Below are 26489 nucleotides of genomic sequence, written 5' to 3'. Positions count from 1 at the left end.
ACATGGATTATAAGTACCAATTATTGGTTTATACTAAACCGATATGCGCAACTTGCCTAAAATAAGATGTAATATATATGAGAAGCATTGGCAGTGACACGCATAAGGCTTGGTTTGCGCGGGATATTTGAAAAATTTCGAAAATTGTCCAAATAACCTGATGGGATGTCTAATCACAATGGCACAACTAGAGTTTGTGTTGACCTTCAATTATCACGTCATTCGGTATCATAAGGAAACGGCAATTTTGACAGACGTCAAGCCGTTCAGGAACGTAAAAACGAAGCTGTTTGAAGGCGGCCGGCTCGCTTTCACCTAGTTATTCAGTTAACGACCCCTTGTCAGTTCAGCTAATGGTCATTGACTCTCGAAAATGGCCTCGTTGAGTACGTCGAAAATGACGGCGACAGACGGTTAATTCCGTGTCGGTCACCTATTGTTAAATATCCTTTATAGTTAAAATTGTGCTGAGCAGGACCGGCACAATAAGGTTCAATGTGTGACAGATAAATATTTTTGTTTAAGTATTACACTTCAGAACGTCTGTCAACCAACGTTAGTCGTTTCCTACCGAGCGTTATAATATGAAAATTCAGGAAAATTAGCCATGATTACGCTCATCGCCGCAGTTGACACTGACAAATACTTTTACTTTTCTCAGTGCAATTAAAAAAACATCATGTGCAACGTTTTTAACAGCGATTTAACACAAATTCAGGTGAAAAGGTTACTACTTGAACGTTGGACATTTGGCCGAGTCGAATGACCTCGGTCTTCATTTATCCTGCCATAAAATACTGAACATTAAGAAGCTATAAGGGGCGGAACAATCATTAATATTGTATATATATATATATACAATATTAGTGTATATATACAATTTATGTGAATAAAAACAGGTTGTTAATAACTCCTGCGCTTATTGGGAGGGCATGCTTCCAGTGGAGTAATCCGAAAAGGTAAAAATCACGTTCTCATTTCAACTATTTTTCTATTTTCGTCCCTTATTGCCTTTCATTTCTGCGAAACGTTTGAATAAGCGATTTTAGTAATGGCCTACGCATTATAGGTACGGCCAAATGACGTATTGAGAATTTAAGTTTATAAAAAGTGTTAAATTTTTCTAGTACGATACGAATTCTGAATTTCGTGACGGCAGTCCTCATACCTCGCGTAGATCACGCCCTTGCCAGACAGTACGTTACAGTTTAATACTTTTCTATAATATTCAGTGTTTGCCAATAAGAACGCATCGGACATTGTGATTCTTTTAAAGGTACTGTTTCCTGATCAAACTTAGCTCTAGCTTAGAGAATATACAGGGCAAGTAGGTCTTTTTTCAGCGTTGTGACAGTTAAGACATTTCAATGCACACGACGCTGGTGCTTTTTTTCAATAGGAACGATGTGATCCTAGCGTACAATGTCATCAGCGGTTAGGAGGGAGTCTATTGCTTCGCTAAGCGGGCGCTATCACGTTAAATCTAGCAACGCACTGTCAGATATGTCGAAAATTCCCATTGAACGTAAGAATTGTACATCATCGGATGGCCTAACAGAAGCCATTTCATATGTTCGTTTATTTACTATGAGTTTTGCTAGCTTGTGGTTCTAGTTGTCGGAAGGTATCACTTATGCCCTTCATCCCCAGTAGAGGCTCGTTCGCTCTAGCCGCTCTTAGAGACGGCATCAATTTTTGGTTTTTCCTTTCCTTTTCTTTAAACGTACAACACTAACTGGCTTGAGAATGCGACTGCGCGAAGGCTCGGACGATTGGGAATGTTAAGGAAGTACGATAAATAGAGAGAAATACCGAGGGGAGTGAGTGACCGGGGGTCTGCGTGGTTGACAGATAATCTATGGCCGTCAACGTCGAAGACTAGTTTCTTCTGTCGAGTGTTCGCTCAGCGTTTTGGTTGAACGCGCCCGCTTTAGTTCGGCTTGTCGTAAGTCATCAGAAAAGTGGCATGGTGACACACGTACACACACTCATGCCTGGACGGATAATGACAGTCATCTAAATAGCTAGGACGTCGATGAACAGTGTGACGGGAAGGATCGGGTGGCTGATTCAGTAGGAAAGACACGCGGAGAGCGTAAAAAAACTAGTGACTAGGACCGAAGAGGCAGCCAGCCGGCCGGCCGGCCGGCCGACCAACGCTAATGAAAACGATGCGAACCGAACAGCAGTGGCTGCAGTAGCGTAGCTCTTCGTCATTTCTTGATTTCCTCTGACGACAGATTGCGCATATCAGAGTTGCCAGTCAGGCAACGAGCCTAAGCCTAAAACCGCGACTGCGCCTAACCTAGTAATATCTGGACTAGGATCCAACGCTCATACATCGAGTAAAGCAGAAAATCTGCTTGGTAGCAGCAAGTGCCACTCGACCAGCCTCTTTTGGCTAGCCGCTACTAAATACTAGGCGTATGTCATTTAGATTAAGTATTCGGTGATATAAATATGGCCGGCTTTTATACGGATACCACCTTACAGGAACCTATCAATGACAGATAGATAACGCATGACGACGATCTCTTTCCAAGTTTAGGATGTGCCACTCTGTCTAGTTGTTGAAGGACATCGCTTGTTGGAATATCGTCGTGTTGTGCATTTGTCTAAGCGTGTGACATTTTTGCCCTTTCGGCGATAGTCATGACATACGAGTAAAAAACCTGCTCGGTCAAAAATCATAGTTTGGGGCTATGCTATGCAGGTGTCGTAGGTTCGCTTAACCGTTTAGCGATACGCGCCTATATCAACTCTGAAAGATTATTGTAAGAACAATCGTATTAATACTGATTTATTTAGTTGAAAGACATAGTAGAGAGCTAGCAGGTTTCAATATCCCAGACGAACCCGGAGCGTTCCGGGCACCATAAAATCGATCATCTTTCCTTTACCTGCGCCGGTCTCAAAGCTGTCCGTTAAGGTTTAGTAACTCTACTATAGCTTTTAATCGAAAACGGTCCAAACCTGTGGATGAAGACTAAATCGACGCAAGTGGAACGGAACGGGTAGCTTTGTGCGTCAACGCCAAAATAGGGAAGACGAAAATGACGTCGTAAGGACGATGAATACCCTACGTCATCATCTGTCGTAAATGATGCGACGAATTCAATTCAGTATTCAACATTTAGTATCTATTCAAAGGAAACGACTCGAACGATTCGAAATAACTCTTACATTGATTGAGGCAGCCACCTGATAATCTAAATATCGCCGTTGTCATTAGCGGTTTCGATATAAAATACGCAGTAGAGAAGAGGATAGCCCGGACAGATGTGTGCGCAGATACAGAGTTCTACAGTGGTCAAAAACATAGAGAATAGTATGATTCTGTTATCAGGAAGACGGTCAACATTGCGTCAAAGAGCGCTACTACCTTTCAATCGTGATCCTTAGCTACCTGTTAGCTCTGACGGTGGGACTTATTCATAGACGCCAACTAAAGAAAGTACCGGCCTAAATGGGTCACATAACTTTAACGAATTGGTCACGTATTTGCGAATCAGACTCCCGCTTATCCAAAGCTAAACCCACTGTCGACGACACGAAAGACGTACGCGTCGAACACCTACATAACGCGTCCACAGTTCGATTGAGGTGGCACATGAAATCGAAGTAAGACCTGAATTTTCAAAAAATGTTTTTCCAAAACTTTAGCATTTCCGATTTGTTGTTGAAAACAAGTTATCGACTACGAGCTATGCGCCAGCTAAAAGATCGCCTGTTATCCAGAGGTATAAACGAAATTAGTTCTGGGAATGTGTGCAAAGACTGACTAAAATAAAAGCTAACGTAGCGCTGAGCGCTTGCTACTACTTGCGATTAGTAGTACTCAATAAAGTATTCGTAAAAAAAACCTGAACTTTCACAATTCTCCAGCTGACTCAGGTTAATGATTAGCTCTTCCCTTTGTAAGGGGCATTTACGTTACAGGCTTCTATTAGATCGCGTCATCCGTTTATCAAACTGTAAGTGAACCATGGATACGTGCACGATGTACGGTAACGTATATACGCGTATACTATGCGTACGTGTTCACCATTCGAAGACTATCCGTTTGCATGCGACGACGTACGGCATGCTACATCTATCATATCTTCTGTTAGGTAAATAGAGCAAAGTAAAATACGAACAGTAACAAAAAGAATTAAGCAAACGTGGGTTTATGTATCTACTAGCGTGTCAGCGTCCTTATGCGGATAGACCGAAATATAATTTTTCAAACAACTATCCACAACGGGACAGTCATTCACTACCGTTGCGTTCCCTTTTATATAATAGACGTAACAAACGTCAACTGTGGGTGCAGCGTACATTTCCGGAAAGGTCGAAATCATTTATCTTTTCCAGATTTCGACTAACTTGACTTGAATGTGTCGTCATATTTCTTTTTTGCTTATTCCCATCGCTCTCTCTGTTCCCATCCCGTCGTCCTTTTCTCTGGCTCAAGCCCACGGCTACTTGAAAGAGTTTGCTATCTTTGTATTCGGATAGGTGAAGGCAAGATTGAAATGTTGGCTGAAGTTGCGCCAGCTTTTACTTCTCTACAATTTGTTCATTGCCGTTATTTTCTAGACAAACGCCCGTTTTGTCGTATCTCAAAAGAGTAGCATATGGCTATCCGAAATAGAGGCGTTTTCCGCGGCCCGGTCTGTCTCTAGCGTCATAGTCATTTATGGTGTACGTTTGTAAATAGATATATATACATGCATATGCATATATATCGAAGTAAAAGTCGCTTGTCCAGAGTAAACGAAAAGATGCCATCTCAGAGGTTACGTGTAGTCTGCTGGTATTAGTATGAGTATTAACGGTAGGCATTTCACGCTAGGACCAAGCCTTCCGAGGCGATGCTAACCGGCGGAACGATACGCAAAATTCAAAACATTTATCTTGCAAGTGATCATAGAAATAGTAGTTGCTGTACAAAAAGCTCAAAACATGAAATACATGGGCCTTGAAAAAGCCTGCTAGTACAGATCATCAATGGTGGTCTATTTGCCAGTCTGAGACCACAAGACGCCTGATCCCTTTCAGTGCTCCTCCTCCATTCCAATGACTGCTCAGGTTCAACCATTGTATTTATTATATGAATAAATTTTAGGATATCGCTTGTGCATCTTAGAGCGCCAACGGACGGACATTTGCGATAAACAAGGCTATAAGCGGTACCAAAATGTGTTTTGTAACTCTTACTATTGGTCTAAATATATTCGAATGCTATCATTTAGTTAATTACAATATATGTCGTCCGCGCGGTCATTTTGAAATTTAATCTTACGTTACGGTCAGAAAAACAGTAAACCTGAAAATGCCATAAAATGTTATCATCCCAATAGGACGGCTTTTCTCGTGTTAGGCGATACAAGCACGGGCTGCAGTTTGAGATAGATAAGTAGTACCAAGAACATCTCATCCTCAACCTAGCGGCTGGGCGCCAACGTAAAAATACATATTTGCTTTAAGCGATTGTATCAACACTATGTTACGTCGTGTTGCCGGTCAATGCCGCTATGGGTTTTAGTATAATATCGCTGATTTTTGGGAGTTTTATTACCGCCACTTGTTTATAGTTAGCCATCTCGAGTACATTATGATTATCGAGAACAAAAGCCGTTACTCAAAGATTTGCATATCTTATGGCATAGCATCTGCCGAAAAGTAATCATTTGCCAGTAGCTTGTCACTAATTTTTTATGCTAGTTTACTTTTTTTTTTTCTAAAAAGTAAAAGTCTAAAAAGCAGTGTTATTTGTTTGACTCTTATCTTATTAGATAAGTTTTCTATTCTATTTATTTCCAGTACGCTCGTATTAGTTTTCGAATAGTGCGTGGTCTTCTGGATAATAGAAATATCAATCGACAACACTGTGCATCGTCGTCTGATATTTCGTTTGTAGAGCAGAGAACTTTGTACAGCTTTGGTACGCCATCATTGCTTTACTGCATACGTTCATGTTGTCATTGTTTTTAGGGTGTATCAAACGATTGCACTGTATGCGATCTCACATGAAAGTAAGCGTACTTCAAAGTAGATGGAGACGTCCAGTGGTGTTTTTGTGTGTGGGAGATGTTTATCTGTGTATAAGTGTAACTTTTGTAAATTGTTATAAAGTGAAAAGTTCCTTCGATTCTCCGAATCAATTCGGTTACTAATACAGGGTTACGTTCCGCACGATCGAGTTTCTGTTGTTACGATGACCCACTGAATACGGATTATCACAAAAATAACGCGACAGGTTGTTATCATTATTATCAGCATGATAATAATCCCATACAATTATCTACACAATCGCATTTAAGGTAATCTGCACTGGATGAAAAATATTTCAGATACCAATTCCATTAATTAAGAGGCAGCTCGAATAGGCAACACGTTACCTACCCTTTTCGTCGTTACAATTTTCACATCGCCCGATTAATTATAATAATCTCTTAAAACAAATATATTTCAGGGGAAAAAGTGCTACAGATGGATGGAAAGACTTTCTCGCAGCTTATGTATAAGTCGTAGATCATTCATCATAATGTTGGGAGTTAACAAAATGATCACCATAACTGCTAAGTACAAATAACGCTCTACAACAGTCGCCCCATCGAAGAAAAACCCATCGCATTGGACCAAATTGGATTGTTACATTTTAACTACACGTGTGACCTGGGTGAGTACATAAAAGTAATTTATAGCGCTATACCCAGCTTCATAGATTATTCTATAAAAAGTGAAATTTCCGTACGACGATTCTGGAGAGCCCTGATTGACGACAAATCATTTTCTGTATATTAATCATTAGTTGAGGCATTCCCGGGTAGAACTTACTCGTAAATCAGCACTGAGCGTCCGGACCGACAAGCGGAAGCGGCTACCTGACGAACTTGATGCTATTAATGTAACGAACTTCGAATCAAACTTGTAACCTAACTAAGCCACAATTGCATCATTGCATGCATTAATAAACATTGACAGAGACATTAATAAACAGAGATTGACGACGGCTTGGTTTAACAGTCAACGCAATTAGTCTAGCAAAGCAAACGGCTAGTTTTCAGAGGAACATTGAAACTAGTGTAATCGTTACATTCTTCTTTTTGTCCTATCTCTGTTATTTCTTAAGGAGAGAGACCTAACAGCATTGACCCAGATCGCGCTCTTTCGGTGTCGCCTTGTGTCCATTCGTTTATCCAGCCGATTTCCGAACTCCGAGCCCAGATGGTTTGCTGGTCTGCATTTGATTGTGAAAGCTCGTTTTCCACCGGTGGCGATAATAATGGTGATGGCTCTAACGATGATGAGGCGGCTACAACTAATAGCAAACGTCCACGCTATAAATACGGCATCGTTTAACTTTTTCCCGAACGGCTCGCGCGTCCGTCGTGGTCATTTTTCATTTCGGCTGTTGGTTAATCCCTCTCCACAGTGTCTACGCGTGTAGGGCTGTGAGCTCGTTTACTGTGAAGCGCATTCGTGTTTCAAGCAATAGAACAACAGTCAGAAAACGACAGATAGAAAAATTGGCTAAACGAGAGTCAAAGAGTAGAACAGACAACGAAGTATTACAGAGGTAAAGAACGAACTTTGTTGCTACGAGTTTTCCACTTAAAGAACAGGGCTACGATTACTACCTTCTGGGCGACCCCGGCAACGCGACACTGGACATACCATCTCGCATGGTCAAAACGAATCCTTCCATCGGGTCACGATGAGATTGTGTTTAAGTTCCAGAGAAGACTACGATTATGTTTCAGCGGGGCCAAGCTACCGCGCGGTGTTAGAGCGGCTATTTGACCTTTTTTTTTTTTTTTTTTTTCACACATCATCGTTCAATAGAACAATAATAATATAACGTCAACTGATAATCATAATAATAATGGCGATAATTACAGACCAGTAGCAGAGATAGATCTTCGTCATCATAGCGTTAATGCCGCGCACTGCAGTGATCGTGACTAAGTAATGGTGGGACCGTTTTTCTTGTTGTGTGACTGCCGCCGGCAACGATATATGACCACTTGTTAATTTTTGCTCGTATATTTTCGCCATGACGCTAACGTGGCCGTGTTCTTTTCGTAGCTCTTAGTTTTACTGTCATCTTTCGCCCCTCCTAGCCTCGTTGAGTAAATTAGGTTTTCTATTAAGGACGTTCACGAGATGTCAAAGCAAGAAGCAAATGTGGATCATTGAGTGTTGCCGACTGCGCCAATTAAGGAACTGGCATCTATTCCTTGAACCGTTATTTTTGCTTAACGAAAACGGCTTTCCGTTCCCAAGAACTATGTGAGAATGGCGAAATCTTTATATGTTGATAATGGTAACAATTTGATTAGTTCTTTTGTAAATAAAGGCCCGTGTCCATTAAAAAATAGCGGATAAACCGTTGAGTGTTTCATTATGACATCCCCTAAGCGACACGATCGTTGAGGACGTAGACTAATTTACCCTTTGAATCCGATATAACGTCTAGATACAAATAGTTTTGAAAGACTGTTAGAATACCTTCTCAAATCTTAGCAAATGGATAATAGTTTATTAAAGCCCTCGTAAGCTTATCCTAGTTACTCAGAGCGATCAGAGACACGATTAACAGTCATCCGAATTCAAAGTAGTTGTTTTTATGAAATAGTTCCTTATATATATCATGGCTTGAACATAATGTTGGTTCTTCTTGAGCACGTCGATTCGTTTATTTGTATAATAATTGATATGTAAGTTATTTTACTGTACCATGGTTTCTAATTAATCTCGTTTATCCAATTCAAATCCCTTAAGCCGATTCAGGTAAATATGACATAAGGTAACACTGACCTGAGAGACCTCAGGTCGTCTGCGACGACGCCTTTGTAGGCAGCTCATTGCAGTTATCACACCGTGATAATATTAACAACAGTGATGTATAATATTACTAGAAAAGATATAGACAAGTAGGCGGATGTCAGCGGCCCGATACAATTGTCCCAGAAGATAAACTCAGCCAACCCCTAACAACCAACGCGGCTGTGCTGGATTTTGTTGAAAATGTTTTTATGGACGCCACTGTGAATAGCAGGCCTGTTAACGATAACATCCCAATCAAGTTAGTAATAATCTGAGTCGAAATTACCCCAGCAGCCGTCTGTAACAATCTCCCCTTCCAAAGGATCCATGAAACCGTACAATTTAAACGAAGCTCAAACCGAACTCTGTTTCCAAACGAGACATGATCATAGTCGATAGGTACCTTCAAATTAAATGAACGTGCTTTGATCGTGACACAGGAATCGATGCTGCCCGCTAACAAATGATATCATTGTTATTCTACGAATGTTTCAGTGTAGACGAATAGTGTGTAGGAGCCTAAAGCGTTTGATGACTTCGTTAAAAGCGCGCTCCTGCACGAAATAGAAACAAAGTCTACTGTGAGACAGGAGTATAATAACAGATGGAAATCGTGGTTATATTCGTCGAAAACCCAGATAGATTATACTATTTTATTATAAGAGCCGTTACATTTGAGTAAAGTTACGTTCGTGCTCCTCGCAGTAGTGTGCGCGTTAGTTCGCAAACTTCTTTTATGCATAACTTGAGGGTTCGGTGGAGCTATAAGCAAAACGAATGTTGCCACGTAGCTACCGTACGCTTGTACGCAGACGCCTGGACAAATAAATGTCTAAACACCAACAGCAGAGTTCATACTCTATAATTACCATCCTTACTTTTAACAGGATGTTATTGTTACTGGCGATTTTACTGCACGATTGCCCGCGTCGGCAAAAATCGTAGGGCGCTTTGGGCCCCGCTTGCGCCCCGGCTTACGGCCTTCCTGTAGTGTGTTATAACTTCAGATCTTTTCGAGCGGAAGACTGGAACGCGTAAGCAGTCAACATTATGTAAAAACAGATTGACCAATGAGCCATGTGTAGATGTGCAAACTGAATAGAACCTTTAAGGAACTGATAAGTACAACACTTATAAGTTCCTTAAAGGTGGCCCAATATTTCAGATATAATAGTTATTTTATGTGATTATGACTCGAGTCGCTTCTCGCCATTACGGCTAGGAAGAACACATAGCTAGCAGGCGTTCTTTCGGCTGACTTACAATCTGTTATTCTTAAAGGGATGTTTAGGTTCAGTTCGATATGGGCATGATATATATATATGCATATATATATAACAAATGCAACGACGGCAAGAAAGCACACTAGACTACTAGGAATTTATACCCTGTTACTACTGCTAATGATAATTGTTATGATCCTGGGGCGTTTTTGCCCATACGGCTATCGCTACATCACACGCTGAGCATAGGTAGCTGAAGGCTTTATTCGCTTACCTGAAAGCAGCGCTTCACAACAATTGCAAACTCTGTTAAAGACAGGACTAAAGGTAATGGATGAGCGTAGGACGTCTTGCAAAGGACAGTTGTTTTCTGCATGGTCCAGACCGATCGAGACCAATCGTGTTTGGCCGATAGCCAGTATCCACCAAACACTTATATACAATATTAAATACATATATATCCTTTGCATTGTCTTCTAATCCTGAGGTCTTTTTCTTTATAAAAGTGCTCAACATTTACATCCTTAACCTAATCTAATACATAGATATATAATCTTGGCGGTTCTCTTTGGTACGTACGATTAAAATCTAGCTTTTCTTTGAAGCTTGAAGCGAACAAGCGCAGAATATTTCGGTGCGCGCTTTTTGTTTTTGCTTAGTTCGAAGTTTATTTTATTGTTGAAATGTTGTCTAGCTTTCTTCGAAAATCTTATGTAATAGCTGATCCTTTTAGACGTGCCATGCGTTCACTTTATAATGATGAAATGCTTCTCGTTGATCATTTTTTCTAAATTGTGACCTCGAAGGGGGCCAATTAACACCAAAGTAATAAAGTAAAAAATGATTGCCATAGGAAATAATCCAGTAACAGCATAGACAATGTGGCACCAATTATTCCTACAATCTGAAAAAAGTGTTTCGTGCAAAATAGGGTCATGTCGATCTGAAGTATTATTCATGTGAGGAATCACTGGGGTAATGAAAAAATCTTTAAAGAAGGAAATCAATCAATCAGCACAATCGGGGTACGCCGCGTCATCTTATTACAAGAATTTATTTCTATCGTTCACGCTACATTGCGTGCTTTTTATGCTTCTTCCTATTCTAAGGAGAGATTAGTCCTTAGAACATATGCTTTCAATGAAATATTTAAAATATCATAATGCCCTGCTCGTAGTAACGTCTACAGAATGTATGTTATCAAGCTCCAATGCTTGAACTTCAAAACTGAATTATACCTCGTTCTGGCATCAGATCGATATTTTGAACTTTTGTCATCCATTTTGCATATATGACTCTTGCATAATGGACGACATCGAAGTGGTCACTATAGGTAAAGCCTCACGAGAACTTTAAGCCAATATTGATTTTACATGTCATAGAGTAGCTTATTTCCTATTTACTCTTTTGAGTCTCTTCCAATTATTGCCTGTGAGCTAATTGTATAGCTTATTTTTAGTGTAGGCAAGCCAGCTTTTCAGCTTTCAATTTCAGGTTACACCCTCCATAGAGTGTTAAACAATTAGATACAACAGAATAGAAAAAACAATATTGTATTGTCAACAATAAAACATGTTTAACAAAAAAATATAATGTCTCCAATTTTAAAGTTAAGTAGTTGACAACAAATACATAGTGAGCACCCAATCATGTACGATTTTGTACGAGCCAATAGAAATGGTTTGTGAAATAAACAGAACGTTCGCTTTATTTTCCAATTATATATACATATATATACACAGCAAAGTTGCCTGCTCTCCGAAAGGCCTGTTGCTGTTGTTGCCGTTTCGATGGTAGTCGCGGTAGAATTAGGCGTACGGAGCTCAATCGTATATTGGTCACGATGGTGCGCGGTCACTTCTCTATTGGCGACTGATTTTGAAACGAGAGAAATAGCTACTGGCCAGAGTCACCGCAAAGTCTCGTTTAAGAGAGAGATTTATTATTTTTTTCTCTTTTTTCTTTTTTTTGTAAGAAAACATGTAAATATTTCGAAGTGAATCCCATCTCTGTCTATCTACAGTTGCGCTCTGTACCCGCAGATCACAGTAAACACGGTATATTATAGCACTGCAGGGATATCTGTTTGTCGGATGTGGGTCACCTGTCGTGTCCTGGGATGAGGCCTGCCTCATTATAGTCGTCTACTGTGTTGTTGGATGTTGTTCTGCGGCAACGCATCTCCCCGATCTGAGTTCAACGACATTGACTGAGGTCGGGTTTTGAAGTTTCGCTGGCTATCGCTGCTGTAAGACTCATTTAGTTGAAGTTGTAGGAGAGGCATGGGCAGGGAATTTAATTATTCTGAGTTGTAATTCCACAGAAATATATAGGAAGGTCAGTTATTTCATGTTTTCTATTCATTACAAGCAAAAAGTCAGAGCAAAAATCACCCTTAAATCTGGTAGAAACCCTTTGCTACAACTTTATAAAGGAGATCTCTTGAAGTTAGGAATTATTTGTGACTTCATATTTCACCACGGCCTGAACCGAAACGATGAACGCATCAGTAGAGGACACAATAAAGAAAAACTGTAAAGTAAGTTAGTTTTAGTATTAATAAGGGACTACTGAAGGAAAAAGCTAAACCAGCACTATGATGTTAGTAAAATTAACGTATTGTCTTATATGAACTTTGACGCTAACTCCACGGCCCGCTACGTAGCAATAGTTTTTATGTTGTGCAAAATTGCTCAAGCTATTGCACGCTTGTATTTTGAACACCTGAACAAGCAAGCACCTTCCTATAAAAAGATTTACGCATCTTTGCCGTAACACCTGGTGGCTGAATGCTCAGGTGCACATGTGCAAATTTTTTTATTTCTCCGGTTGTCTATTTTGTGCCCTTTAAAATAAGCCGCTATAAGGTTAAACCGACCACGGATTACGTCGTAACTTTGTCCACAGAGCGATAAGACTCCAAGGAAAAACTTTTAGAAAAGGCGGCGGCTCTTAATACTCTCACGGAGCTCATTTCCATTTTTTTGCTCTAATATCATGCTTTTCTTGTGTAGTGATTTCTTCGTACTCAACTTCTGCAGCACCTTTTCTTCCGTCTGTCTGCTACTGATATATTTCGACACTTTGGTAATACTGTGAATGTAAATGTAGCCTTAACATACCTGGAGTGGATTTTACCTTCTCAGCAATTGAATCCTCAACGTGCTTTACTTTAGGTGCCCCAGAAGTATATGCATCCTGCCCTGCCCCACCCCTGACATGGGCTTCTTCTTTCCGAAAAAAGCTTCAAAAGAAAAAACGAGTTTAGGAGAAACTTGCTTGGATGCCTGCAACGAGCACCAGCTAAAGGTATCCTGGCAAGCGTGCAATGGGAACGTATAGCTAGTTCTTGCCCGAGTATAAGTACAGCAGCTGAGGAAGGCGTCTAGGACAGCTCTATGCACTTTACCTCCCAACCCTCTTTAAAAAGTGCATTCAAGGGAAAATAGAGGGCGAGGAGAATCACCTGCCGCCCAGGGCAAATCAAGCGTCGAAAAAACTTTTCTACCACTGTGCAATTTTTACATACTAACTCCCAAGCGAGGGTGTAGATGATATAATTTTAATACTCTTGGAGAAGCAATATAGAAAACTGAAAGGACACACACAACTAAGAGAACGTCTTCTTGCAGCTTTAGTTTCCAGTTCGCTTCCACCTGTTTTCCGAAGAGTTATTTCATCACTTGCTAATCACTTTAAACATACTGATCTTAATATTGTACTTAATATTGATCTTCGTCTTATAAGGCAGGTAGTGCAGCGGCAGAAATTATAGCGTAGTAGCCTTGGAATCTGTGAAGCAAACGCTCGGTGACGAATCGAAGTTCGCGAAGCGCTGAAAATGATTTAATCATGCTTCTATGCATTTTGTAGCACCTGCTGCGTCGACGTCCACCAAGTGAAGTATGTGAGCAATGATGAGCTTAAGACAGAGTCAATAATTAAAAACAGTCAGTTTCTCCTGGTGCAAGAAATGTTTGTTAAAACAAACTAGTGCCTCTATAGAATTCAATTTTACTCCAGTTATGGAAAAGTCGACTGTGGTTAATGTACTTGGAAAACGAAAAGCAACTAGGCCATTATTTTGATCGATTTTCTTGTTCCCGCTGCCAATACCAGCTGAAAAAAACTTAGCCCTTAAAAAGCGATGGTACACAAACATGTTAACTGAAAGGTGCATAGGGTCGTTTTAGGTGACGTTATAGGGTACGGCTATTCTAGATTTATACTTGACTCACTCGGTACTTCGCAGAGTCTGAGCGATACAATTTTTTGCTTGGGTTAGGTTAGGTTAGGTTAGGCTTGGGTTGTTAGCTTCTTCTCGTCGTGGCGCGTCTTAATACAAGGGCTGGCATAATGGAGTGATGCAACTAAACGCGCTAACTCGTTTATATGTGATCTCCACAGAGTTTCCGGACCAACCTCTTTGTTCTGTTTACATTTCGACAAATAATGCTTGACCAGCTGAAATCGATTATATTTTAGAAAGGTGCTTTTAGGTCACTTCTCGTTTGAAACATACTTGGTAAAGTTATATTTTTGTGAGCTCTTGAAATGCATAAGCGATAAAAGCGCACGTAGTCCAACGTAGAGAGCAAAACAGGTCGTTTCACTAAAAAACCTATCGATCGTTTGTCTTGCTGGCGTACTTGGCGGTCACTTATGTACTGTTGAGGCAGCTGTTTACGATGAGAAGGTTTTTCATACTCAGGAAAGTCAACCCACTGAAAGTAACAGACGCTCTGCTTGCTTCTGGATGCTACTCACTCCACAGTAAGCCCTTCACCTTAAGAGATAATCCCAATACGCGCGATAGTCGCCACCAAAGTGCCGACGGATATGGTTGCTTCGCCAATGAATCCGCCTATTGGACTGGATTGGCTGTATTGAGCAAGGCGTCAACAAGGCTGCTTCAACAAGCTTCCTCCTTCTCGACATCGGTGACCTGACTATTCAAGCAGCGAAGCATGCTACCAATTCTTATGTACCGACTTCGCGCCTTACGCCTCAGTAATCATTGGCACTTTAATACGGCAGATATTTCCTGCAGAACGAGATTAACATCTCGTCCAATTGAGTTCTGTCAAGTGTGAAATCCCGTCACTAGCGAACTACCAAAAAGACACCAGGGGTAAGGCGGCAGCACGAGCACTTCAGCGGAATAATGGGTCGACAACATGAAGAGCTGAAAGTACGCGCTAGTTAGTACCTTCGTAGATTGGCTATCTAAAATATTAAGGCATCAAAGTTGGCTTAAGCGCCGTCTACCTCTAGTATGCGAAATGGGCACACCCAAAAAAGTGCCGCCTAAAGGCCGAACGGTCGCGACATGAGGAGGGTTTCGTCAGATGTCGATGATAGCGTGGCCGCGATAATGGTGGCGTAGAGTCGAGCTGTGAAAACCCAGCCCTCGACGTCTTCACATGGCGCCGATGTCGGTGATCGGTCAGGAACAAGGACCTTTTCGTGAGAGCTTCAAAGAGTTGACGCCGGCGTCATACCGCCTCCGTAGCTCCGCTTATAACTCCGCAAATACTTTTTTAAGGTTAACATTATTATTTTGGGCTGAGTTTCTCAGATATCGACATTTTAGTTTCTGGACTAGTTGCATTGAAACTCACTTATGCCATTTTCCCAGGGAAGTTGTCCACTGATGTAGATTCATGCCCATTTCTATGAAAATCATCTTTTAAGACGAATTTTAAAGTGTTCACATTGTAGTTTTGACCGAAGTTCTCAGCTAAATTGCTGACAGCATCCGAAAATGTATTTTACTGGAAAGCGGCTGTAAGTGGGCCTACTCCTTTTCGGACGGGAGTTTTTCAATACTGGTACGCCATGTCGCATGTCTGCATTAAAAACCGGCACATTCAGTAGAAGTGAATATATCTTTAGATGGATCAAAATTGGCTTACTTCGGCTTTCCTGAGGCATCATTCAAATGTTTATATAAAGAAGACCGTCTATACTAAAACGGATGGTAGAAAGTATAATAGAAAAATCTGGTAATATTATCGAATGGAATAACCGAAGTTTTAGCACCGTCAGTACGAGAGGCTTAGCCAGGTGAGCTCGATTTAACTGCGCGTGATCTCCGAAATTTTTTCTCCTTGCAGATCTATCCATAATATACTTACGAGTAGACAGATATGATCCAAATATCCACTTAATAGTCGCAATATAATTTCGTTTCTTTGGCTAGCCTAGCACAAATTAAACGACAACACCGCTGTGGCCATGGCTGGGTCGATGAAGATTGCAGCAGGCTGTAAGGACAGCGGCTATCCAGACATTACGTTGGCCTGAAAATGGGAGGTGCTGTTGTCGGATCCTTTTGTTAGCAAGGGGTGCGTTTGGGGTCGCTAAAAGGGATCCGAGGTCATTCCTGTTCGCACAGCAGCAGCAATAGAAGAGCTCACTGCTGTTGATGACGCGGACCGCGCGACGACCAACCAAACAGCACCGGTCTCATGCTTCCCATTTTCACCTAGGCCTCAAACCCAACCCGCCACTTTTCCGTGTCCCAAGAGAGTAGCCTTGCAACCGTCGCGCGGTGGCGGCTTATTGTTCGTTACCAATATCGTTTACCACGAACTCGGCCTGCCCAGCAGCTAAAAACGCTAAGTAGAGAGCGCGAACGGCAAATGTTGTACACCATTACTGCTACGATACGGTACAGTACAGGCGCCAGCTAGATGCATAACTCGCCTCTGTACTGCACTGTGGCACCACTGTTCCCGCTGTTTGAAACTCTCCCTATTTATATACATCAATACCTATTTATCTGTACATATGTACGGTATCGTGGACGCCTGTATGCGTGCCTTGTTATATATTCGTGCGTGTCCTTGCGTTGATGCGCCTATTATGGGTGTATACGATGTTGGGAGGGAGAGCGAAAGAAGCCACCTACGATGAAACATCGTTAGTACAGCAGTAATCATGATTATAAATATTGCGCTTGTTGAGGACTAGTCGCGCTATTCACTGGCCTCCTGGAATCCAGCATGGCGTTGTACATCATACGTTGGTAAACTGGTCACTGGTAGGCGGCGGCGGCGGCGGCAAACAGCCATGTGGTAGCGTTCGCGAGCCTTAGGACATGGTACGAACATCATACCACTATATCAGAAGTGTTTTAGTCGCATACTCATAGCAATAAATGCCCACTCTGTGAGAGTAACTGCCATAATCTAAGTGCTCGTGCAATGACTAGAAATCAAAACACATGTGTATGGGGGCCCAGGGCCTCTCATCATTTGACCACAGCGCCACGCATGTACATTATGCGCTAACTTTAACCCATGAATATTCAGATACAAACACTTATCTGTCTCTATTTCATCTACGCAGATATTCTAAACGCCCATTACCCTGTTCGGCTAAATCCATTGCACTGTTTGTAGGTTGCGTGACTCTCCTATATTATCTGTGTCGTAAAAGCTCGACTACATGGTTTTTGTTCTTTTAATAGCTTTTATTCTTAGCGTCGGACAGATGGCATATTCCTCCGCATCAACTGTCCCGTGTTTCCAATAAAATTAAGCAGTTACTGTGCTATTGTTGCCTCGTCGAAACTTGACCGATTTTTCAAATTATATCTTCAAGTTAAGTTAATCGACAAGTTAAACCAACAATATAGGAACATGGCTAGTTTCTAGAAAGTTAATTGTTAACCGGGAAAGAGACCAGGTTGGACTCTATCGCAACAAATGTCAATTCTTTGTTTTGAAAGCTAATGCTGTGCTCGAAAAACTTAACAGCCTTTACATTTTGTTCTCTTTTTTTTTCTACGAACTCCCAAAAATTGTTAGGACAACTGCGTAAAAGGTTCATCGGCAATTTAGCTCAATTTACGCTAGAGTCTGCGTACGTATTTCAGAAAAGAATACGTACACGTAAAGAAACACAACGATCGTTAAAACCGTTTTCGAAATGGTTGGCATTTACACACGACAACAGCATTTACGCACACGTATTTATTCTATATCCCTAAACGAGTTGGAGTATACACAGATATATAGGCCATATAGACTGTCGATTTTTTGAAAAGCTTTTTGACTGTGAAGACCGGCTTTTTCGTTTCAACCTTCTATGCACGCCATATCCCGGCCGTTAGTGATTGCTTTGAACGGATAAGTAGATATTTAGTTGCAGATGACCAATGAAATCATGACGAATCCGTATAGACGCGTCAATAACGAAAACAATTAATCTATTTTCTATGATTATATACAACCTACGCAAACGTGTTTGTATCGAATCTTCCAGTTCTGGCGCCGTTGACAGTCAGTGCAAGTAATTTAAATACATTTCGAATATGAGTTCGTTACCGTAGACCTTCACAACCGGACAAAACACACTTCAAAAATATGATCCCAGTGAGTTGTTAACACTTGAAAAAGATTCATCTAGGATACTATACAAATATTGTTTTTTAATTTGCGTTCAATTGTGTGTCTTCATATAGCACTTTACATTGCTTTGGTGAGCAACCTAATCGGTCAATGCGAAAATAAAATCTTCAGGACAGATATATGACGTGTTCACGCAGATCTGTTAGATAACCAGAAACCGAGCACGAAATTGTCCTATGGCGCCTTTGCCATTACGTGCTTGCAAATGGCATGGGTTAAAAAAGAAAGTAATTTTTTAAAAAATTAGCCCACAAAAGTGCCGGTTGCTGTAACGGTTTAGGTTTAACTATGCAACTGTTCACCTCTGTCTATCGATAATAGTTTTTTTTTTTTTTTTTTCATTATCTGAAGACGTTGAGAATGGCGCCTCATTGAGACTGGATAAAATAGATTAGAAAAGAAGAGACAGAAAAAAGGAAGTTTATTTAAAAAGCTAGGAGGAATTAGAAAACCTAGCCAAACTTGCTGGCCAACGACTTGTTGGCATTCACGCGTAAAACGTCCATTAGCGTACTTCCCGAGCTTATGATCTCATTACATCATTGATGCTGCTCGAAAGCGCAGTGCGTTCCGACAGCTTTCGCAGGCGTTGGATGACATTAGATTCGCAATCAGAAAGCCTTCTGTTTGTGCAATGCCATCTGAGTGCAGGACATCGACGAGTATTCAATGTGATGTTGCTCTCTCGCGCCGTTAGGCACCATTCCCCGCCCAATTCCAGGACATAGGCCCGTTAGAACACGCAGAGCCTGCGGAATGAGTTAAAGGATGCGGTTATAGCCTGTTTATTCAGAGGGCGGGTCCCGGTTGGCATGCAACCAGAACTCGGTGCTCCTGGAAGTACTTCATTACTCGTTTCTATTCAAGCCTTTCGGCGAAGGTTCTGGTGAAGATGATGTGTAAAACGGTTCTTGTGCTGTTAGAAAGCAAAGAGGATTTCCTTGTATGTTGTGGTAGCAAATGGACGGGATTTGGGCAGGTTTGTCAAGTTTCCTTCTAATGCTCATAGCTAGTACTGCTATTGCAACAGCCAGCTGGAAGTAACTTGCTCCTAAGCAGGAAAAACTGTGAGCGCAGAACGCTACGATCTCTACTAGTGCATATATATATATATATATATATACTTCTTTCTGTCCTGGTAAATGCTGCTAGACACTGGTTCCAGCTGACGTTTTTTTAATATGATTTGATCCATGTATAGAAAGGCCAATCGATTATAGTGGTTTTTGCGTGTTCAGGATATGCCGAGAAAACGCTATGTCGAAAAGGGTCTAATATGCCAAAAATACCAACCATTTTTCTAATCCCTTATCTCTCTAGGCCTAATAACAGCTCAATAATGGCTAAGAATTTATATAATATACAAACTGGTTTAATGTTTTGAACTCTTGACAATGGGTATAAAATTAATTTGTGAATAAAAAGAGCGTCCCTTGTTTTTATTCACAAAACAAAACAAAACTGATATTTTTAAGGTGAGAAATTTCTGGAAAAATACATATATTCATATTCTTAAGTTGTATGGCTGAGCAGCTTCATTTTTATTCATTATTTTATTATATTTCATTACTTTATTCATTATTAATTATTCATTAGTTTATTCATTATTTCATTATTTGCACGATATTTCTAAAGGGCAAAGGTAATTTCGTCTTGAAACAAGCAGATAACCCCAGACTCAGTGAGTCAATGGTGGCATATCAACGGCCTAATTATAGCGGAAAAATGGGATAATTGATTCAATTAATTAAGACTGTTGTTATAACAATATCTAATTCAGAATAATTAAATAATCGAAGAAAATCATTCGAATCGAATCGTGAAAACCGGTGGGAAAAGCAAACTGCAATTGCCTAACAAGGGCAGACGTTACCCGCAGGCCGAATGGTAACAATTGCTTAAATCAATGCGCGTGTGTGTGTGTATATACAGCGTCACTCACACACACACACACAGATATATATATATATATATATATATATATAGCGTTTTTTCGTTCGTGTAATTTCTAGTCAGCGTTGTAATAGCAGGTATCCCAATTACGCCCCAAATTAGTTATGGCTACGTGGCCCTAATATTTAGTTAGAAAAAAAAAAAGTTTACATTAAGCAGAAGCAGATGTATCAATAAAGTCATTCATTCTGCCTAAACAATTAACCATCTGTATTTAACAGCTCTCAGCAACAGTCATCCAAAAATGACAAGATACAAATCACCAGAGATCATCATCGTCGTGTCGGTGTGCCATCTTCGCAAATTCGTTACTGCTTAGTACTTGCCACCACTATCTCCCCATTTTGCCATCGTTTACCATCACTATGAACGTTACCTGTCTCTAGGGAGATTAGGAAAAAGTGGGATATCCTCGAGATATATGTAGAGTGGACGAAGGAGGACGATTTCGACCCGACTTTGACTGGGCAAGGGGGGAGACCAGGAACGTGCTCAAGCGAAACCGGGTGAAATGGAATATAAATATTCATAAGTCGAATGCTGTACTGTTCGACGTATGACTTTTTTATGTGCTGCTGTTGCCGCCGTAGTTGACGACGCCGCTACTGTTAGCCCTGCGCTGCCGTCGGTGCAATTAAGTCATGACAAATGTTCTTGAGTGCCTCCTCAAACCTGAACTCCCTGTAGAATAGCGCTACGCTCGTCTTGGGCACGGTAAGAGATATACAGATGAATAGAAAAAGAGTGAGTTTGTGTGCCATTGTAGAAATGAAACAGAAGGAGGGCATAGTGAGTCTTGGAGATAGCAGGAACTTGGAGACGGAAAAAGCAATGCCGACGGAAGGCTCCAATACTGCTTAGTAGTGCCTAATATCGGGGCGATTGGGGCGGAGTGGGAGCTGCCGTTGATTTCATTTCGATTCCCCTGTGACTTGAAGATGAGAACGCAGTGCTCCTGATGGTGGGGAACAGACGGGCTTATGCAAAGGGCGGGCGTAGGGTGAGCAAAAGATCTGACCAATAGAAGAAAAAAAAGTGTAGAAGAACAGACACATACTAATATCCTGGCAGTTATAGTCACTATCTCATAAAGACAGACGTACAACAATACTTATATTAGAGGGTGGCTAAGGTACAAGTTCAGCACTAAGAGTAAACAATTTTTGTTTTTCAAGGTTTACTTAGGTGAATTGTATAATATAAATGAACCACATTGTAAAGATTTCAGATTTCCCCAACACCAAAAGCAATGCCAGGCTACTGACAACAGCTTAAACAACGAGGATCTCTACGAAATGTACATTGGCGGGGAAAAGCTAGCCACGCGTTCGAGTTAACATGTTTAATATATTTAACATGTTGAATAATGTGATTAGAACTGTTCAATCAGTTGTTGAAAATTTTGTGAAAGATTGCATATTTGTAATATGCTCATGTGCCTCTATATAAGATGCAACAAATGTATCAGATAATTGAGGAGGATACTGCCTTACATAGGATGATCGACACTGTTAAACCCTACCTCTGCTGAGTGAAAGTCCTGCGACGTAAGTTGCTTACCGTATAGAGCAATGTGCGGTGTCTATATGGACTCCTCCTGAGTGCGTGCCCCAAAATCAAGCATCTACGCTTTTGGATGCTATGTACGGCAGTTAACCGGGCTGTGAGTACCGGTGCTGACCATGCAGCAGCTCCTTTTTTTTTATAGTACAGGAAGGGAAAGACAGAACAATTGCGATCTAGACCCAAATGTGTATGCTAGCGCGCACTCATATTTGTGAGACTGTCCCAAACGCACTTGGAGGGTGGTACATGTTTGCTCGTCAACCCACTTCTAACGAAAGGTACGAACTGGACGGATTAAGCTCAGAAGTGCCTGACATGGACAGGAGAAGCTGCCATTGATCGCTAGAGAAACTACCGATAGTGCATTAACATGTAACGTAGTTCGAATTGGAGTTATCTGAAGTGAAGAGATGAACTTCAGGTTGACACACCCGAGGTGCGAGAAATTACCTAGAAGAGGTTTGGTGCGGCGCTTAGGCTACCGAGACAAGAGGGATAAAGGACAGAAATGACTGGTGCAAAGGTGACATTCATGTTAAATTATGAACCGGTGAGCGAAGTGTCGCGTGCCAACTGCGCAAATTTATGGACGAGTAATAAACAAGCGCGTTAATGTAACGGCTTAGTATGAATAGATACAAGTCAACTGTGAAAAAATAAGTCAGCTACGGGCGAGTTCATATCAATGATAGGGTCGTATGCGGACGGCATCGATTTGGTGACGACAATTTTCCATACGTTGTAAAGATTCCTCATAATACGAGATCGTGTAACTAATCCTGTAATTAAGTTCCTTAATTGTAATTAAGGAACATGTGCAATCATTGCGAAAATCTATTTTAAATTTTCCAGAAAATCTGGTTTATATGACGACGACTAAATACATATAACATAAACAACTTGATTTCAAATAACAAAACTCTTCGCTTGATGTCAGCCACACATAAACCTGCCGTATTTCTGTTTATAACAATAGCTAAATTGTTAAATAATGTTCGTTTATAAAAAAGTTAATATACATCGATCCCACTATCACAAACAATTCAGATTGTGTGAGCGATATTAACACAAGTGGTCATTCTGGAGCTTCCTTTTTTGTTTTTATAATGCTCTTCTTATGCAACTCGGCTCCAGTAGCCATTTACATGTAGATTCACGCAACGAAGAATATACTGCGGCAGCTGCTATTTCGGCGCTGACACGTGCCCACTATTTATCTCCTTACTGATTCACACGGTTGACGATGGACTTTGTTCGTACGTGGAGCCTTGAGAACATCTTGGAATGTGTGAGAAATCACCCAGGCCGCAAAGAATATGAAACTGTTTTGCTTCTAGCGCATATTTACTCAATCCTCGTCTGGTCCATCGCTAGGGGCAGACAGACACAGTTAATGCATTAGCTCAGTGCACGCGAAATATCCTGCTCCAGACTCCGAAATATCCTACAGACAGCGCCAATATGTGTACGTCAGAGATCTGGCGATATCATTAAAAGGTGGGGTGGGCGCCGCCAACGTCCGGTCTGATTACGTTCACTAGTACACATATATGTCTCTATAGAAAATCTACCAAGTTGTACATCGAGTTATAGGAAGCTGTGTCTAAGGATGTTTGTACTGCAGGAGCGGGAACTCCTCAGATCAGAGATGCTGCAATTAATATACTACCGTTTCCGTTCACGGCGCTCGTCCGTGGTAACCCGCACATCTGTTCTTTGTTTCTCTAGCCAGTAGCTCTGAGAATTCGACCGATGCGGTGAAGCAACGTCGCACTTGATTTTAGAGTGTTTTGGTTTTGTTCAAAACAATACGCACTCTATGAGCCGTAGACTAGGGAAGGAGAACCAAACGAATCGTTGATTAGTAATTCCTGCCGCTATACTAGAATCGTGTTATAAGCTGGCTTGACGAGTAAATGAATCATACGAATGCGCAGGACGTCATTTAATTAAAGAAAAAAAAAAAAAAAAAAACTTGTAAGAGGGATGCCTATCTAAGATGCGGCCCCTAAAGTAACGCGGTTTTGTCTCGCTTCCTGGATACGCATACTAACCGCAATAATTTTATATCTCCAATCCAAGCAACAGTGATAATTTTATTTCCATATTTTCGTTTCGCTAATATAGCCATTAGATTTTTTGAGGTAAATATATTTGCAAGAACTATTTTGCACAATGCGCACTTATAGGATTGAGTAATTAAGTAGTAAATAACTTATGTATTTATAATCGATTTGTAAAGTAAACCAATTGAAAAAGTTGGCGAAAAGAATACGATTTTTCATTTAAAAACGGGAGTATTTACATTTCAATTTTGAAAGCTAAACGGGTCGTGATTTTTATCGAGTGGACCCTCCATTAGATAGGAACTAACGGGTAGCGTTACTTTCGCAGGACGGCTCCTCATCAGTGAATTTCCTCCTGGACACTAAGCCCCGCTGGCAGTGCAATCACTTTCATCAACTGGTGTATAGTACTGGACATGATTTCGTCTCAATTCGACTTGGGAAAAAGATATTCGAATCCCGGAAATGTATTCTTCTTTGAGTCCGGCAGATGGGAGATCTATCCCTCGAGCTGTTGGACCACCCAGTAGTCATCAAAACTGAGGATTCTGCCGCCCTCTGTAGGTTCTGAGGAAAATTTGAAACGAGTTGCAACCAGTGATAGCAATTCTCGTTGAATAAGTACAGGCGTGTGCGCATCTATATGTGAGAACCATAAGGTCAAACTCATAGATGATGATATCTACGAAGCTAAGTAACTAGCTTCAATGCCGACGAATGGAGAGTCTGAGTGAGAAAGCATCATTCAAGAAGCGTGAGGAACTGACCGGACTGGTACGCAAGAGGGAGTTTGAGACATATCGTCTGTTTCCGCTGGGGAGTATACACTAAAGGCGTTTCGCCTCAGTTGCTTTCAACCCAACTGCAATGAAACGGAGCATCAGCGGAAAAGAAGGATGGTAAAAGCTAGACGATCTATCGGGAAGACGACGAGTCAGTTAAAGGCACAAAAAACCAGAAAGAAAAGCGAGTTAAGGACAGAATAGGTCATTCGTTGGACTAGTAGCAAATGGATTGTATCACGTTTCAAAGCAAACGAAGGTAAATTAAAGGACTGTATATCGACGTGAATGATGTGCCTAGCTCGTTAAAACAAATTCGCATAGTTATGGTACAGTCTATTTTTAACTGTTTCGCATCCGTAGTCCTTCGACGGTAGTCGATAATTGATTGATGTGTGATCCTGTGCTGAAGCTGACCGTCAAACAGATTTATCGAAATACTATATTACTAAGTATTGTAATTTTATAATGTAGAGGACGAAGTATAAGATTACATAAGGCCTAAAAAGGAGAATGTAGCTGGGAAACTTGTTAAACGTTCGCCTGGGAGAAGGCCAGATAAGTGCTTAATTAGTACATACGCACTTCAAATACTTGCTACTTGTTCTCGCTGTATCCAATACCGAATGTGATGTAACGCCGCGTTCTCACAGGCTCAATAAGACCATTAAAACTAAAAAGGGTTATGATTGAAAACTATTGTTATACTTCAAAGGCGTACTCCACAAGAGACTCAGAGGAGTGATTAAAGGACGGAAAAAGCTTTATTGGCTTACGTCGGCACTCTAGAGATTAAATCTGATAAGTGTTTCTTTCCTCGATTTTCCACAAAGTGAAACGACCAAAAACATCTAAGCTTATTTATGTTATTAAAAGTTTACGCTCGGAGCATGTGGCGTCACGACCACCGTAGGGTGTGAATCATTTCATCATCATCATCGCATGTAACGGTTTAAATCATGTATGAACTGTCCTGTGAGCAATCAACTAACGGGAGGCCCTATGAGATTATCAGAATATGTGCCCACTTCGCTGAGGAATCATTTGTTCCCTCTTCTAAATGGGGAAGTTGTGTGAAAATTGTGTGTCTAACCATAACAAAAACAGTTTCTTTTCTGAACGGCTTTGCTGCTATGACAATTTGTACGAACGTAGTTTGGACTGAGCCAGTGGGTCGACCCCGCTTCGAGAGCAGCTTCGGATGAGAATCGCTCTATCAGCACCTTAACGTGAAGAGCGTATATATTTATGCAAAACAAACATGAGAACATGATTTAGGTTGGATACGTCTTAGTGACAGATCCCAATAGACTAGTCTCTTATCTTAGCTAAAGCTCGTTGAAACACCTCGATACGCAAGTAGACATTCTACTCAATCTGGTAGAGCTTTTTACGGTAAATTAGTAGAGCTAGCATTGACGCTTTTGTGATACGGCAAAGGAACCTATTTCGTTTGCCAAGGACGTATGAAATTCGGCGTGACACAATTTCGAATTAAAGATACCCTGTATTATTGCTGTTGTCGTTGTTGTTGCGGAATACGACATAAAGAACGGTTAACTCGATACAAATAACGGGGAGACTAATGACACGCAAGAACTACAGGTGAACATGAGGATCCATTGCTAGGACCCCAATCTGGTTGGTAAAGCAGTACTGTCATAA

The 26489-nt window shown here is 41.0% G+C and overlaps 1 long non-coding RNA gene across 1 annotated transcript; it reads left to right on the top strand.

Annotated features, from left to right (window-relative positions):
• The first annotated feature begins 5440 nt into the window (after positions 1–5440).
• Positions 5441–7259, top strand: LOC147756597 (uncharacterized). The gene is made up of 3 exons (XR_015322867.1): positions 5441–6244; positions 6461–6667; positions 7121–7259. It is a non-coding gene; the product is annotated as an uncharacterized LOC147756597 (long non-coding RNA).
• The last annotated feature ends 19230 nt before the right edge of the window (positions 7260–26489 follow it).

Source organism: Varroa destructor, unplaced genomic scaffold (assembly GCF_002443255.2).
Source record: "Varroa destructor unplaced genomic scaffold, Vdes_3.0 BEIS01000003.1, whole genome shotgun sequence".
NCBI lineage: Eukaryota > Metazoa > Arthropoda > Arachnida > Mesostigmata > Varroidae > Varroa > Varroa destructor.
Note: the sequence above shows the minus strand (reverse complement) of the source record. Positions and strands in the feature narration are given on the sequence as shown.